Here is a 14,991-nt window from a genome sequence, read left to right as displayed (position 1 = left end):
GTTCTATTCTCAGTCTCAAAATCAGCTTTTCCTCAATCTATTAACTTAGTTTTGTCATACTTGTGTCCTTCTCCAACATCACCTCAAAGCATATTGTGTTATGGCCACTATAGCCTGAATATTCCCCCTACTTTTACTTCTCTTATCTGCTCTGGTTCATTCACTATTGGATCTAGTAATGGGGAGTCTTCCCTTGTTGGACTTTTTACATCTGGGTTTGAGAGAAGTCACATTGTAGGAACTCCATTCCCTTATCCCCTTTTCTTACCTTGTCTGCCCAATTAATATCACGAGTGATGGATTTTTAAATATATTTTTGGATTTATGGTGGTATTCTCTAAAGGAAGCTGTGTGTGTGTGTGTGTGTGTGTCCATAATTCATTAAACTGGGTGAGGTTAATAGAGACAGCTCGTCTGTGAAAACAGAAATAAAAAGATAAAGATGTTAGGTTCAGACATTTGCAATGAGAGGTTATGGTGTGTTTGAGTTACAATAGGTTGGATTTAAAATTTGCATTATAAGTGGGGACTTGGTTTCTTAGCTCTTGAATTTCAAAGGGAAGTTTAGAAGTGACAAGGAACTTTTACAACTTACAAAGGTTTCAATAGGTAAACCGGGGAAGGTATATTAAATTTTATTGACCTGAAAGTAGAGGCAATAGGAGGACATAACAGATTTTTATGTTTGGAGAAGTTGAGTTCAGAGAGGTGCAAGGACAATAGAATTTGAGATGAAAGGGAAAAATAGATATTTAAGGAAAGATGTTTAGCTGAGTTGGTGTGGCTGTATGGGAGAACCCACTGAAGACAGCTTCTGTGTGATAAGCTGTGAAGGATTTGATGAAAGCTACCCAGTTTCATGCCAGAAAAGTCTGTTTTGAGAAAGCAGCTAGTTTCTGAACCTTCGTTTTGGATTTCTACATCTGAGTGGAACTGTTTGAGGAGTCATGTGGTATACCTTTATTAAAGCGACAATTCTTCGCTTTGAGTAATACTACTGTATTTTTATGATTAAAAACTATAAGGGAGCTGTTGTCAAGAAGGTAGCTTACTTATGCGTTTTAACCAAGTAGGTTTTTTTTAGGGTTATGCTGTATGACTGTTTTAACTGTGTAATTTTAATCTAATATGCTTGAGTTTTTTCTTTCAAATAGCTCGTCTAATTTTAAAAATCTTAAAGGTGTTACTGGAGTTCTATGCTTTTCGGGTCAGTAGCTCTTCCTCCTTATTTTCAAAATACAAAAGGTTTATGATCAGCAAGACAGGTTTTCCCTCTGGGATCAGGCTTGCTCAACAATAACATCTACTGTGGTCGTAACACAGGGTAGTTGAAATCCTCCATTATTCTATGCTTTTTACTCAATTCCCCAATTTGTCTGCATGTTTCTTCCTCTATCTCCTTCCACTATTAGGTGGTCTGTAGCCTTCACCTATTAGTGTGATTGATCCTTCATTATCTTTTTTCTCTATCAATATGGATTCTATTTTTGTTTTGCCTATAGTTCTGTTTCTTTTTTCTATTGCCGTTGTTATCCTGAATAACTACAACTACACCACCTCCCCGTTTTCCCTATCTTTTCTAAGTATATCCCAGCTCTGATGTTTCTTAGGCATGTCTCATTCTGACCTATTATGTAGCACTCATTGAATGGTTCCTAAAAAGCAGCTTTGTGTAACTTTTAAGGTTAGAAGATTTATTTGCTGTTATTCCTTAAGGTCAATTAGAAGCTAACTACTGTTAGGGATTATCTGAGGTAACTTGAAAGGCATTTTCTGTTGCTAGGGAAGTTCCTCATTTAAGTGGAAATGATGGACTTGCCTTTTCTTGACACTTGTTTAAAAAAAAATCAATGACAAAGTATGATTTATGTGTTTAGATGCTAAATACTGTAGCAGGAAAGACCTTACTGCTGTATTTACTTTGTTGATAATCCAATGTGCAAATTCAAGATAAAAATGAAAATCTTAATTCTAACTTTAATGTACTAGAAAACTCTGCATCATACAAGTCATGAACTAGAAGTGAACACCTGGATGCCTTCAACTCAAAAAAGGGAATGAACTAGGAGGAAATCTACTCTAACCTGAAAAGTACAACCTTTCATGTTTTGAAAAGTACATTAAAGTCTTACATTAGTTTTCCTTAATGTTTTCTTCATGAGCTAAATCTTAGAAGTTTATATGGCATAGCTTGAGAATACTTTATTCCAGTACATAATGTAATGTTAACTTGAGGCACTGAAATTGGACAGGACCCAAAACCAGGTGGTGTCGCAATGCGCAATTTACCTGGGCTCACTGCTTTTGATACAAGCAAACTTTGTGTTGCTTACTGACTTTCACGATAAACATACTGCTTAGGTGGATGCATGCCTCAGCAGAGATCCCATATTTAGCTTAAAGCTAGCCTGTACCACTGAAAAACTCTCAAAAGAGGAGGTGTATTCTGGCTGGAAAAGGTTGCAGAAGATGGTGAGCAAAAAGAGCACTGAATTACAGTGCAAAAGGGCAGAAAGACAGGCACTTGCTTAGCAATAACCTGCTCACTGACAGGGTTACTCAACTCCTGACCTCATTACAGCCTTGGTTCAAACATGGACAAAACAGCTGAGCTCCCGAGGTGAGGTAAATGACTGCACTTGACATCAAGACAGCATTTGACCGAGTGTGGCATCAAGGAACCCTATCAAAAAACTGGAGTCAATGGGAATCAGGAGGAAAACTCTCCACTGGTTGGAGTCATGCCTAGCACAAAAGATGGCTGCGGTTGTTGGAGGTCGGTCATCCCAGCTACAGGACGTCACTGCAGGAGTTCCTCAGAGTTGTGTCCTCGGCCCAACCATCTTCAGCTGCTTCAACAATGACCTTCTTTCCAACATAAGGTCAGAAGTGGGGATGTTTGCTGATGATTGCACAATGTTCAGTACCATTTGCGACGACTCAGATATTGAAGTAGTCCATGTCCAAATGCAGCAAAACCTGGACAGCATCCAGGTTTGGGCTTACAAGTGGCAAGTAACATTCACACCACACAAATGCCAGGCAATGACCATTTCCAACAAGAAAGAATCCAACCATCGCCCCTTGACGTTCAATGGCATTACCATCACTAAATCCCCCACTATCAACATCCTGGGCGTTACCATTGACCAGAAACTGAACTGGACTAGCCATATAAATACTGTGGCTACAAGGGCAGGTCAGAGGCTAGAAATTGTGTGACGAGTAGCCCATCTCCTGACTCCCCAAAGCTAGTCCACCATCTACAAGGCACAACTCAGGAGTGTGATGGAATACTCCCCACTTGTCTGGATGAGTGCAGCTCCCACAACACCTGAAGTTTGACATGGCCCAGGACAAAACAGCCCGCTTGATTGGCACCCCTTCCACTAAACATTCACTCCCTCCACCATCGACGCACAGTAGCAGCAGTGTATAGCATCTACAAGGTGCACTGCAGGAATTTACCAAGACTCCTTCGACAGCACCTTCCAAACCCATAACCACTACCATCTAGAAGGACAACGGCAGCAAATAGATGGGAACACCACCACCTGGAAGTTCCCTTTCAAGCCATTCACCATCCTGACTTGGAAGTATATCGCCGTTTCTTCACTGTCACTGGGTCAAAATCCTGGAACTCCCTCCCTAACAGTCCTGTGTGTGTATCTACACCACATGGACTGCAGCAGTACAAGAAGGCAACTGATCATCACCTTCTCAAGGGCAACTAGGGATAGGCAATAAATGCTGGCCCAGCCAGCAAAGCCTACATCCTGTGGATGAATAAAAAAAAAACAATTAACCGTCTGTGGTGCCCACAAGTCAGGAAGGTCTCAAATATATGGACAGAGTGTACAATCCTTCTCTAGGACCACACAGGCATGCACAAGACTGTGGAAGAGAGGCAGGCAGCTGGAGTAAAATATGCTCCAGATCTTATACATCTTGGAGCTATGAATGGTAGAGTTGGCTGGGCCCAGGAGAAACGCAGGGGAGAGTCCTCCAACTCACTTACCTCCATACAATTGGGGTGACCCAAGCTCAGGAGTGAGAGACTGAAGTTTAGCCAAAAGTTGTGGAGCAACCCATTAAAATAGTAGAATAGGGGTCAGGATCATGCTTCTGAGAAATTTTCTTAAATGTAGCTAGTTTTCAGTATTGGCTTCCTAACGTGGATTCCCTTCTTGAGGGGCAAGACAAAAAACAGCAGAAAAGCAGAGAACAAGACACTGATAACAGAGCATGGTAGAAGATCCAGACAGTCTTGCAGATACCCAATTAATCAGGCTGCATTGATCTAGGGGGTCTTATTCTAATTTTCCTCAAGACACCCTGCAAAGGGGATCTGCAAACCAGGAAAACCGGGACAGCATTTACTTTGGCTCAGAAAGTCACAACGTTTTGTACTTTCATGGCCACTCGATCATTCCAAAGAGCAAGAATTTTGATGGGTTAGTCAATTTGCTGTCCATTTTTGCATAAACAATTAATGCTCCGTTTGCTAGAACAGCTCACATTCCCATCACCTGATGCAAAATTAGGAAAAATGTTTGATCAGCCCATTCAGTGTCATTGGATTGAAGTGATTAGGAGATGTAGATTGTCAACCATATGAGGTTCTGTTGCTAACCTATAACATTGTATAAAACAAAACAGATTTCACTTCTTTAAAGACGAGACTACAGGCGAGGTTTCTGCATGTCAGTGCTCAACATGCAGGATGCTATTATCATCCATTTATCCTAGTTGTGGAGGGGAACAGCTGTTGAGAGAAAGCTCAGAGACAAAGTCAGGTTTAAAGCAATATCTGTTCATATTATAGGTATGATGCCCAAACTTCGGCTGCCCAAAAACTGAACATTTTTGAAAATGCTGCATTTCGTATGTAGTTAAATGTAATTCAGACTTACCAGGACAATTTGCTAGGCGCTGCTTCTCGGTAGCACGCCAGCTTCGCCACTTTGTTTACAGTGGTACGCCAGTCAAGTTCCCACTCTCTGGGTCGATGATCCTTGGCTTCACCTGACCCAGCCCAAAATGTCTGACCCAAATGTTTTTATTACAGGGTATTACAGAGAATGATAAGTTTTATTAGTGATAATAAGTCTCTGCCAATGCAATAATGTCAAAGTGATCGGCAGATACTCCCCATGGGTAACATTGCAAAAAGGAAGCATACCTTGTCTACAGCCAAGGAAGTGAAATTATTGCAGAAATTAAATAGACGTGCGTCAGCGCAAAAGCTGAGCCGGGGAGGTGGGGGGTGGGGGGGGGACCCTCCGCCATTTACAATTTAAAGAACCAGAAAGACCAGATCTTGAAGTTTTATGCTGGAAGTGACAATTAATGAAAAACAATACATAAACCTAAAAGTGATGATTCAGACGAAGTGATAATGGATTGGATTCAAAAGAGGAGTGAGGGGTGCCATTGCCTGGGCAACTGTTGATTAAGCAAGCCAAGATTTTCCATGATGATCTGAGTATTTCAACTCCACGCAACTACACTTCAGGTTGGTTAATGAAATTTAAAAGGCACATAGAACAAGGCAATCAAAAGTGAGTGGAGATAAAGCCTCAGCAGATCGTGAGGCAACTGAAAATTACAGATAAGCTCGCCAAGCTAATTGCTGATGAAAACCTTTCTGCTGAACAACTCTACAATACCAATGAAGCACCCCTATTTTGGCTTTACCTACCAAGGAAAACCATAGCAACAGCTGATGGGAAGGCATCAACAGGTGTAAAAGACGGGTTATTGTGCTTGGTTTTGCTAATGCAGCTGCTACAGAAATGTAAACCAATGCGTATTCGAGAAAGCTAGCATCCAAGATGTTTCAAGGGAGTAAGACTATTTCCAGTTCATTATTATATTAAGAGAGCAATGATAACCAAGAAAATTTAATTAGACTGATTTAAGAAGCTCTTTCTTCCCAAGGCTCATGAACATTCTAAGTAAGGTGAGCTTGATGAGGAGTTATTGTTCAGAATCACAGAATTGTTACAGTGCAGAAGGAGGTCATTCAGCCCATCGTGTCTGCACCAGCTTGCCGTATGAGCAGTTCACTTTGAGCAGGGTTACAGGGAGGAGGAGGGAAAATTGCATTTCCTTCTTTTTCAGGTAACAGTCTAATTTCCTTTTGAATACTTTGATTGAATCTGCCTCCACCACACTATTAGGCAGTGCATTCCAGACCTCAACCACTTGCTACATGAAATTTTTTTTCTCACATTGCTTTTGCTTCTTTTGCCAAATTCTGTAAATCTGCACCCTCTCGTTCTCAATCCAGACCCCTCATGATTTTGAATACCTCCATCAAATCTCCACTCAGCCATCTTTTCTCCAAGGAAAACTTCTCCAGTCTATCTTCATAACTGAAGTTCCTCATCCTGGAACCATTCTCATAAATCTTTTCTGCACTCTTTCCAATGTCTTCACATCCTTCCTAATGTGTGGCTCCCAGAACTGGATGCAGTACTCCAGCTGAGGCTGAACACAAGTTCAATACAACTTCCTTGTTCTTGTACTGTACGTCCCTATCAATAACGCCTAGGATACTGTATACTTTATTAATTGTGCTCTCATCCTGTCCTGTCACCTTCAATGACTTATGCACATATATACCCAGGTCGCTCTGCTCCTGCACCTCTAAGTTGTATCCTTTATTTTATATAGTCTCTCCATATTCTCCTACCAAAATGAATCACTTCACATTTCTTTACAATGAACTTCATCCTGCATTTGTGCCCATTCCACCAACTTATCTATGGCCTTTTGAAGTTCTACACTATCCTCCTCAGTTCACAATGCTTCCAAGTTTCATATTATCTGAAAATTTTGGAATTGTGCCCTGTACATCAAGGTCTAAGTTATTTATATCCGGAAGAGCAAGGATCCCAACACTGACCCCTGGGGTACTTGACTACAAACCTTCCTATGCACAAACATATGAATTAGGAGGAGTAGGCCATTCGTCCGCTTGAGCCTGCCCCACCATTCAATAAAATCATGGCTGATCTGATTGTGGCCTCAACTTCTGGTTGTTGCTTGACAATTGCTTAGTGCATCCTGATGCTGAACTTCTTGTGATAGACATTGTGGCATATAATTATCTCTGAACGCAACATCACTGATACAGCCAATGGACAAAGGAATTTTAAGGTCCATGAAGTCCAAGTATTTGAGGCATATGCTTAGTGCTGTGAACTGAGACTTGGGAATTGGATGGTATTAAAAAGAAGTTTCAATGAAGGTTGCCATCTGGCCTGCTACTTATACGTGGATCCAAGTGAAAGAGACCATAACTAATACTTGGCTCAACCTGTGGCCGGCAACTATGTTTAACGATGATGAAGATGATAATCTTGAAGTATTTGGTGTTTCTAATGAGAAGAAAATGATTTTGGAACGGTTAAGAGTATGGGAGAGGGTCATCTTCTCAAACTGTGCAATGATTGGATGAACAAGGTTTCGAAGAAGTTATGAACATTAGACAACGATGCTCCCGTTGTTCACATGCTTACAAATGGTGAAATTGTAGAAATGGCTTTAAGTCCTGAGGAGAAAGACAAAAACAGTGAGAATGATGATGATGATGATATTAGTGATCAAGTGAAGAAAGTGTCCATAGACAAATGTAAAAATATGGAAGATGATTTAATTCATGCCCTACAGCAATGTAGCTCATAACAGAATAAAAAATAAAGCAGGTTTACAAGATTCAAGAAAAACTAAATCAAGGAGAAGCCTAAGTTCATGAAGCAAATGAAATTAGCTGATCTCTTTAACAAGGCATCCCAGCAGACTGCTACTTATCTGACTTTAACTTCAAATGCAATTTCCACACAGAAAAATCCTATTGCTGGCCCATCAACTCCAGACATCCCAGCTGAGCTCTCTCTCTCAACCTCAATCTTCAACCAGAATATTTGATATATACAAATTTAAAAAATATTTTTCAAGCTTTATGTATACAGTAGTATGTATTCTTTAAAAAAAAAGTACTTTATTTCACATATGTCTTATTCATTGCATTTGGCCTAGGATAGCCTTCCAATTTTATTGTCCGAAATCTGAGAAAACACGAAATTCAGCATGGTCTTGAACCTGAGGTTAGTGGATTTTGGACAATGTACCTATATATACTAATAATTTTTAATAACCTGGATGCTCTACATAATTTAAATGTACAAGCCTCAGAACACTCCATTCATTATTAAAAACATGACCCATTAGGGTCTTGAGCCAAACATACTTTTGGATCTAATGCAACTTCAGGATTTCCACAAAAAAATCATAACCATATTTCTGACAAAAATAACTGGAACTTTACAATCAAGTGGTTAATCGGCACACCAGACTGTACCATTGTGACTTTTTGATTTTCCTCAGTCTTAATCTAACACCCCCCAAGTGCTAACTGAAGGCCTAGAATCAGAGATGTGAACAGATGTTCTATATGACATAACCCTCTTAGGACAGAGGTAGTTCTTATTTGAAGGCTGTTGGATCCTGAGGCCTGAACTGCAACAGATTGTTTCTCTAGGTTTTGAATCTCCATGCCCTTGGCCTTCTAACTTTGTTTGCAGGAAAGTAATAGAAAACTCTCTTGCACTGCCGAGGGAGCAGAATCATAAAAGCCATCTCTTGCTCTCCTGATTACCATTGATCTCTGGAAATAGATCTGATGGAATTACTAACATACTTTAATCGTTGGTTGCAACACACCAAATACCATGCAAACACTCCAACATGGTACCCTGGATACCTCAGAATCCAGTAGTTAGTATTGCCTCCATTCTGTCACCCAAGGGCTGAATGCAATCAATCAAGCCTGCACGTGGATGTGATGACTTGTCTCCAACCCCACGTGCTGTACGACAAGACGATTCCTTCAGCCTCCACTTTTTCCAGGATGCTCAGCATTACTGAGAAGTCCTCTCTGATGTTGGCCAGAATGTCATGGCATCTGCTGCACATTTTCAGGGCCCTTATGGTTCTGATTCTCTGCTGGTGTCCTTTTTAATGATAGGACCTGGAGATCATTGTCCAACTGCTCTTCATCTAAGAGGTGACATTTCCTTACTCTCTGCTCAGAAATATCCTTAACTTATACAATTTTTCTTTTGGCTCCCTTGTGTGTCATGTAGCACTCAGCATCCATTCTTCATCTAAAGATTCCATATCCCTGAGTAACATAATCTGGGCTGGTGAGTGCAAGTGACAGGATGAATGACAATGCAGGTGAAATTTCTAATAGCTGTCTTTGCCATAGTTTTCTGCTGTCCAGCCACTTATACTTTTTTCTTGTTTCCAGCTCGTATGCAAGGAAAAAGAAAGACAGACAGAGAAACACAATGAGTTTGATGCTGTTTACTTTTTGCTTACTATTCTGCTCATGCAAGGGCCTTTAGGAAGTTACAAAATTGTTTTAATTTTTGTTAATTAGCACACACCATGCACAAAAAAAACTGTGGGTGCAGCATCTCTTATATCTCAATCTCCTACTGCTTCAACTGAATGGAATCCCAGTATCTCAACTGCCTCCTCCTTTGCCTGCTGACTTGATGGACAAATGGTTACTTCTCTTCATGTAGCTGCTGCTCCCATGAATTAGGTACTTTTTTTCCCCCTGCATGAGAACAGAATGTTTGTCAGGTACAGACTGGTTTATTTGACAATTATTACTTGTATCAATCCTCTCATGGAATTCCCATAAAGAAAATGATTCTTCAAAAGCTATGCATGCATTACAGAATTCTGTGATTTAATTGTTGTATATGAAGGAGTGTTCATTTAGTTGATAGATTTATGCTCTTTGGTTTGTAGTCTGAAAACGTAAAATACAGATGCGTGGCAGCTTCCTACCATCGCTTACCTTTACTGATCAGGCTCACGAGAATAGTTCCAAGATGAATAACTTTAGTTACAGAGAAAGATTGGAGAAGTTGGGACTGTTCTCCTTGGGGAAGAGAAGGTTGAGAGAAGATTTGATAGAGGTATTCAAGATCTTGAGGGGTCTGGACAGAGAAGATAGGGAGAAACTGTTCCTACTGGTGGAAGGAGTGAGAACTAGAGGACACAAATTTAAGGTAATTGGCAAAAGAAGCAATGGCAACATGAGGAAAAACTCTTTCACGCAGTGAGTGGTTAGGATCTGGAATGCCCAAGTATGTGGTGGAGGCAAGGTCATATGAGGCTTTCAAAAGGGAACTGGATCATTATCTGAAAAGGAAATATTTGCAGGGCTACAGGGAAAAGGCCAGGAATTATTAGGTGATTTGATCCTTCAGAGGGCCAGCACAGACACAACAGGCTGAATAACCATTCTATGATTCTATGCTGAGGTACTTACTGGACTGGAGGATTAGGGTAATCCCTGAGAATTAGGGTACTGCAACTCACCACCAGTGCCACATCCATATAGATTGTTCTAGCTGTGGTGGCAGGTCTCCTGCCATCCACACCTACTAATTCTGTCAAAAGGATATTTATATCACTCAGATGTTTGCTTTTACTAGCTCCTGTTTGAAACAATTTCCTCAACTTACTGACAATGATTCTGCTTTACATGCTGTTTGGCTTTAAATCTTGCAGCTACATCCTTACAGTGACCTCCTCAGACATCTCCCCCCACCATGAATTTTCCAGCCCCCCAAGATGCACTATACCAATTATGAGCAGGACTCACTTTAGGAAAACTAAAAAGGCAGAAATTATTTTTAAATGGTGAGAGAGTAGGAAATGTTTGCATTCAGAGGTACCTGTGTATCCTTGAACACAAATCACAAATTTAACAGATACAGCAAGTGATTAGGAAGGCAAGTGGTATGTGACCCTTTGTGACAAAGGAATTGGAGTATAAGAGTAAATAAGTTTTACTACAATTATACACGGCATTGGTGATGTCATGCCTGGGGTACTGTATATGGTTTTGATCTCGTTAAGGAAGGACATGCTCACCCTAGAAGGTTCACTAGATTGGTTACTGGGATATGGGAATTGTTCAAGGAGAAATTGAGTTGAAAGATTGAGATTAGGAGAGTGAGAGGTGATCTAATTGAAACATAAAATTCTCAATGAGCTTGACATAAAGATGCTGGCTGTGGAATCTAGAATGGGGGTCAAAGTTTCACAATAAGGGGTTGGTCATTTAGGACTTCTTAGATGGGAGAAATGTCTTCACTCTAAAGCTTGTGAATCTTTTACCCGAGAGAACTGTGGATGCTCAGTCATTGAGTATATTTAAGACAGAGGGAGATATATTTTTGGGTACTAAGGGAATTTAGGAATATGGGGATAAGCATGGGAAAGTGGAGTTGAGGTAAAAGATCAGTCATGATCTTGTTGAATGCTGGAGCAGACTTGAAGGGCCAAATGAGTTACTCCAGCTACGATTTATGTCCTTACATTGTGTCCTGGCCATTCATATTAAAATTAGTTAGCATTCATTGGTTTATATGCCACTGTAGCAGAGTTTTGCTTTACATAATTGATAAAGAATAAGAACCTATCAAATTTACTTCTCAAAATATCTATGATTGAGGGGATGGGAAAAAAATATTTACCAAGTTGTCTGCAGTTCTAAAAATCATTTACATTATTTTGAGCATATGATTTCTGGAGAGGTCAGCTTGGGAGCCACTGAATGGAGGAAAGTCATGTCCTGTGGCACTTCAGTGGTGGATCACAGGACCCAATTTTGTGCGCAATGCATGTCACTTTCTCATTGACAGTTTAGCATCAGAAATAGAAAGTGTAATTATAGTTATTTTATGTAAATAATGTTTGGCAATATCAAATGTATGTTATAGTTCAATAGATTTATTACAAATACTTAGAGTGGGAGCTGAAGTTTGCAATCTGCAATTGTTTTCACTCGATGTGGTTTGGACGGCCAAAATTTGGATACTTTTGCAACTCTTGCTCAATAGGCATGTGATTCTAAAATATTTTACTTGCTTATGGTCTAAAATTATCAGATCACAAAAACAAAACTTCACAATTGTACGCGATTTTTTAAATAGGATATACATCACTATAATACTCTTTAGTAGGGCCATGAATACAAAAGAGGAAAGTACAGGCTGAAAAAGAATCTGCAGTCCATCTGGTCCATTCCAAAAATGCCTGAATTACTAGTCTCAAACATTAAATCCTTGTTCAAATATTTCCTTTTTCCTTCAATCCCATGAAAAGTTACTGGAATTCACAATTATCTATCACAATTATCATATCGGAATACAAGTAAACAGTTTTGAAGATATGTTCTTCAGAAGGAATATTTAGCAGGTAGCTCTTACTTATTTTATTGTACTGATAAGCATTATGGAATGACTTTAGTTGATGTTAGAAATTAGGTGACTGATTTTAGAATTGCAAATGACTGGCAAACATATTTTCCCCATCCCCTCAATAATAGATATTTTGTGATGCAACTGAATTTAACCAGATCATATTATGAAATGCAAAGCTCAGTTACATCATATAAACCAATGAATACCAGTATTCAAAACAAAAGGATACTAATCAAAATTATCCCTAAATCAAATGCTAAACTGTAATATGCTCACTGCCATTTGGGAGGGTTCTGGGTTCATATCCAAGCAAAGATTCTCCAGGTTGTTGCTTCCAGTAACGTTCAGGAGCTCTTCTGCAAGCTGTTTATACTTACTATGGTTTGCTTTATGTGCATTAATTAACATATTTAAATAATGTATTCCCTTAAAAAATCCTTTTTGTTATAACACGGTAGAATTGTGTGCTTACGGTATAACATAACAGTATATCCAGCTTGTAAAATGGTGAAGGGCAATGATATTTAACAGTGTTGTGATATAATTCCAGCATCAGGGTCCTCTCCAATTCTGAAATAAAACAAAGGAAGTTTCACCTTTGTTTTCTCCAAAGTGAAGTGAGGCTCCAATTCTGGACTACTACCTACTTTATTGTTAAGGTGAAGCAAAAACATTTTCATGTTCATTGTAGCATAAATGCATCCCTAGCCCACTGTACTGTAATGGCTCAATATGGCAGAGTCCCTAGAGGAGTATAAAAAGTGCAGGGGGGAATTTAAGAAGGAAATTAGGAAAGCTAAGAGAGTGCATGAGAAAGCATTGGTGGGTAGAATAAAGGAAAACCCAAAAGGGGTTTTTTAAATATATAAAGAGCAAGAGAATAAATTAGGGAAAGAGTAGGGCCAATTAGGGACCATAGAGGTAATGTGTGGGGAGACCCGGAAGACATGGGTACAGTCCTCAATGAATACTTTGCGTCGGTCTTCACAATGGAAAAGGACGGCGCAGGTATAGACATCAGGGTGGAGGTCTGTGAAATATTAGAGGAAATTAGCATTGGGAGGAGGTACTAGTGGGTTAATCAGCCTTAAAAGTGAATAAATCTGCAGGCTGGGATGAGATATATTGCAGGCTGTTAAGGGAGACAAGGGAAGAGGTATCAGGGGCCCTAGCAGTAATTTTCAAATTCTCTCTGGCCACAGGTGAAGTGCCAGAGGGCTGAAGAACTGCAAACATTATCCCATTATTAGAAAAGGAAGGAGGGGACAGAACAGGAAATTATAGGCCAAGTCAGTCTAACCTCAGTGGTGGGGAAGTCACTAGAAAGAATTCTGAGGGACAGAGTATATCTGCACTTGGAGAAACATGGATTAATCAGGGATAGTCAGCATGGATCTGTTAAGAGAAGGTCGTGTTTGACAAATTTGATTGAATTTTTTGAGATAGCCAGGAATGTTGATTTGGGTAAATGCATTTGATGTGATCTATTTGGACTTTAGCAAGGCTTTTGATAAGGTCCCTCATGGCAGACTGGTCAAGAAAATAAGAGTGCATGGGATCCAAGGCAAAGTGGCACATCAGATCCAAAATTGGCTGAGAGGCAGGAAGTAGAGGTTGATGGTAGAGATTTTTTTATGACTGGAAGTCTGTTTCCAGTGGGGTTCCGTAGGGCTCGGTGCTGGGGCCCTTGCTGTTTGTGGTGTGCATAAATGATTTGGACTTAAATGTAGGGGGTATGATCAAGAAGTTTGCGGATGATACGAAAATTCTAGGGTGGTAAATAGTGAGGAGGATTGCCGAAAACTGCAGGAGGGGATTAATGGACTGGTCAGGTGGGCAGAGCAGTGGCAAATGGAATTCAATCCGGAAAACTGTGAGGTAATGCACTTGGGGGAAGGCTAACAAGGCAAGGGATTACACTATGAATGGTAGGACCCTGGAAAGTACTGAAGATCAGAGGGACCTTGGTGTGCATAACCACAGATCCCTGAAGGTAGCAGGGCAGGTAGATAATATGGTTAAGAGGCAAATGGGATACTTGCCTTTATTAGCTGAGGCATAGAATACAAGAGCAGTGAGGTTATACTGGAACTGTACAAAATGCTGGTTAGGCTACAGCTGGATACTGTGCGCAGTTCTGGTCGCCACATTATAGGAAGGATGTGATTGTACTGGAGAGGGTGCAGAGGAGATTTACCAGGATGCTGGAGGGCCTGAGCTATGAGGAAAGATTGGATAGGCTGGGGTTGTTTTCCTTGGAGCAGCGAAGGTTGAGAGGGGACCTGATAGAGGTGTATAAGACTATGAGGGACAGTGATAGGGTGGAAAGGAAGGCACTTTTTCCATTAGTAGAGGGGTCAATATCTAGGGGACATAGATTTAAGGTAAGAGGTAGAAGGCTAAGAGGGGAGCTGAGGAGAAATGTTTTCATCCAGAGGGTGGTGGGAGTCTGGAACTCACTGCCTGAAAGGGTGATCGAGTCAGAAACTCTCGTAACATTTAAGAAGTATTTAGATATTCACTTGCGTTGCCGTAGCCTCTGGGGCTATGGGCCAAGCGCTGGAAAATGGGATTAGTGTAGTCAGATCTTTGTTGACCAGTGTGGACATGATGGGCCAAATGGCCTCCTCCTGTGCTGTAAACGTCTTATGAGTCTATAATATACTCTTAAACAATTTATGGTTGTGGCTAT

General features: G+C 40.3%; 1 protein-coding gene across 6 annotated transcripts in view; it reads right to left on the bottom strand.

The window, feature by feature from the left end:
* plag1 (pleiomorphic adenoma gene 1) overlaps positions 1–14,991 on the bottom strand; it is a 54,558-nt gene that overhangs the window by 16,028 nt on the left and 23,539 nt on the right. Inside the window, exon 1 of one of the 6 annotated variants that reach the window (XM_078540472.1) lies at positions 269–333. The exons of the other annotated variants lie outside the window; for them this stretch is intronic. The gene's annotated coding sequence lies outside the window, so the exon portion shown is untranslated. Of the gene's footprint in view, positions 1–268; positions 334–14,991 lie in introns of those variants that run through there. 6 annotated transcript variants of the gene reach the window in all.

The sequence above is a fragment of the Cetorhinus maximus genome, chromosome 4 (genome assembly GCF_964194155.1).
Source record: "Cetorhinus maximus chromosome 4, sCetMax3.hap1.1, whole genome shotgun sequence".
Classification (NCBI taxonomy): domain Eukaryota; kingdom Metazoa; phylum Chordata; class Chondrichthyes; order Lamniformes; family Cetorhinidae; genus Cetorhinus; species Cetorhinus maximus.
Note: the sequence above shows the minus strand (reverse complement) of the source record. Positions and strands in the feature narration are given on the sequence as shown.